Source organism: Genypterus blacodes, unplaced genomic scaffold (assembly GCF_046128005.1).
Source record: "Genypterus blacodes isolate CSIRO-AG114 ecotype Tasmania unplaced genomic scaffold, CSIRO-AGI_Gbla_v1 ptg000136l_1, whole genome shotgun sequence".
Taxonomy (NCBI): domain Eukaryota; kingdom Metazoa; phylum Chordata; class Actinopteri; order Ophidiiformes; family Ophidiidae; genus Genypterus; species Genypterus blacodes.
Genome location: NW_027466938.1, coordinates 555,001 through 557,500, shown reverse-complemented (window position 1 = coordinate 557,500; position 2,500 = coordinate 555,001). Strand labels below are relative to the sequence as shown.

The following is a 2,500-nucleotide window of genomic DNA, read 5'->3' as shown; positions in this document are numbered from 1 at the left end:
CCAAAGAGTTTCAGTTAAAAGTCAGGGAGATTCAACCACATAATCAGTTTAACTATTACATTCATATTGTTATATATTATCACTAAATGTTTTAAGTTTGAACTGCAGGTAAACGGCACCATCTAGTGGACAAGTACTGCAGCTACTCTAGAGTTTTACATTTATTTGTTTTTAAGATAGAAGCAAAGATTTTAAAGGTGTTTATGTTTTTGTGCCTCTTAATTTGTATTTGAGCGTTTTAATTTAAAGGTTTAATCAAAACACTGGCTATTAGTGACAATCACATTACAGTCTCCATGGAAACGCAATCTCAACGCTGTGTGTGTGTGTGTGTGTGTGTGTGTGTGTGTGTGTGTGTGTGTGTGTGTGTGTGTGTGTGTGTGTGTGTGTGTGTGTGTGTGTGTGTGTGTGTGTGTGTGTGTGTGTGTGTGTGTGTGTGTGTGTGTGTGTGTGTGTGTGTGTGTGTGTGTGTGTTCGATATTGTGGGCACTTTACTCTGTAATTCAGGGAAGACAAGTTTATATTTTGTATTTTCTGTCCCTCACACTTTTAAACAGAAAGAGGTTTCACACTGTGTCTTGTGATGACAAAGAGAATCTGGGCGTCGCCACAGAGGTCAAATCCAGGTTCAAAAGGTCACAGAACTCTGGGAAAGTCTTTATAGTTTTCCAGTTCCTGGAGTTGTAATCGTCCTCTGTGGTCACGTGTATTTAAGAGAACGCATGAAGAAGACGATGTAACATGTGACTGTAAACATCCTGATTATCCACTTTTAATGTAAACATTCACCATTACAAGTCAAACTGACATCTGACTCATTCATGTGATGGAACATGATGTCAGTGTCACGTTTACTATGACCTAGAAACTTCTGAAGTTCTCAAGAAATCTTTAGATTTCTGTCTGATTCATTTCCACATTGAGAGTTTCTATTTAAGGAAAATCTTGGAAAAGTTCTGAAATTTGAAAAAGTGATTCCCGGGCCTGGTAAAGTTTTAGAAACAGTTCCATTTTAATAATATAGAATGAAGACATTTGAGTTTACTTTCGCTCTTGGGTCGTCTCAGGAAACAAGACGGAGACGGTTGCTAGGAGACGTCTTGTGAAACCATATTCTCATTCTGTTCCTTTTCTAATGTTTCTTCAATTTAAATCAGCAGAGACATCTAGAATAAACATGAATCTGATCTTTTCCCCCGCAAGTGCAGAGGATCTGAGTTGTGTCTCTTTTGTGTAGATGTGTTGCTCATTATTTTATTATTTTATCAGATGGAAGTGTGTTTGTGTTTTAGCTGTAGACTGTGAAGTGTGTTTCCATGGTTACGTACATGTAAACACATGAAAGCAGCCAGAGGGCATTTTCAGAAAAGTCCTGGGAAAATCTTGGAAATAATTTCAATAAGTTTTTTCCAGGACTTTAAATATTTGGGAAGAAAAGGAAATTCCCCCAAAGTTTCAAAAAATCTGAAATGTGTGTACTGATTGTTTTCTTAAGGAGTTAAGTTAGAAGCTGAATCAGAGAGGAACAGCTGATCAGAGTGAGGAGACGGGGAGGGAGGGAATCAGAGCGGGAAGCAAAGATCAGTCATTAGTTATTCTTGTATTTGCCGTTATCGTGAGATGATTGATGATATTGGCTGTGTATTGAGTTTGTGTAACGTTTGATTGATGACTCGCCAAAGATCTGTGTGCTCTCGTGCCATTTACGTCTCCATGGCGATTGTGTTGTACCAAAGATTCTCAGTTTTGATTTCATGCAGGACAAAGCTTTGATTGTTCTTATTAAGGAAACACAGCGATGCTTCTCAAGTGGAGGAATAGATTTAGGGTTAGATGTAAACGTTAACGTCCAAATGCCACTTTAGTCTGTTTGTGACCTTACCAAAGCAAAAATGACCTTAAACATACAAATGTCTCAAATGTTTTCCACATGAACACAGCGCTGATCTAATGCATCTATTTACTGTCAGTGAATAGAAATCAGAGTCGAAGCTTTAATGTGCATTTAGAAGAAGCTTATTCTTTCTTAAAAGGGACGTTTATGTGGTGACTTACTGTAGAAATGTTGCTTTATTATTCATGATTAATTGACTCATTTGGATCCGTTTGTGCTCTCAGACAGTTCAGTTCATTGACTTTCCTTCAGGGGGCGCTGCTGACGCTGTTTCCTGTGTGTTTCTCTCTGCTGGTTCCTTCCTGCGGCTGATTGGATTAAAAGCGACAATAAAACAAACAAACACGAGCGGCTTCTTAATGTTTGGGTCTGATGAGATTTTATTTATTTATTCATCTGGACGCGTTTTGTTTGACTCACCTCACATTTATTTCTACATTTGAAGCTGAAACTTAAGCTGTGTTTATCTTTATTTGCCTGTGAAGACCTTTGACCTTTGACATGTTTGTGTGATATTGATTCTTACAGATACTGTTTTTGATTCTGTATCGATCACTGAGAAATGTTACGGACAAATTATAATTAAATTAGATTTTATTCTTGAAT

General features: G+C 37.6%; 1 protein-coding gene across 3 annotated transcripts in view; it reads left to right on the top strand.

Moving 5' to 3' along the window:
* The window catches only part of rassf3 (Ras association domain family member 3), a 22,591-nt gene extending 20,092 nt beyond the window's left edge, over positions 1–2,499 (top strand). For all 3 annotated transcript variants that reach the window (XM_076164477.1, XM_076164478.1, XM_076164479.1), the window contains one exon: positions 1–2,499. This exon is cut by the window's left edge and continues 1,329 nt beyond it. The gene's annotated coding sequence lies outside the window, so the exon portion shown is untranslated.
* Position 2,500: the final 1 nt, after the last annotated feature.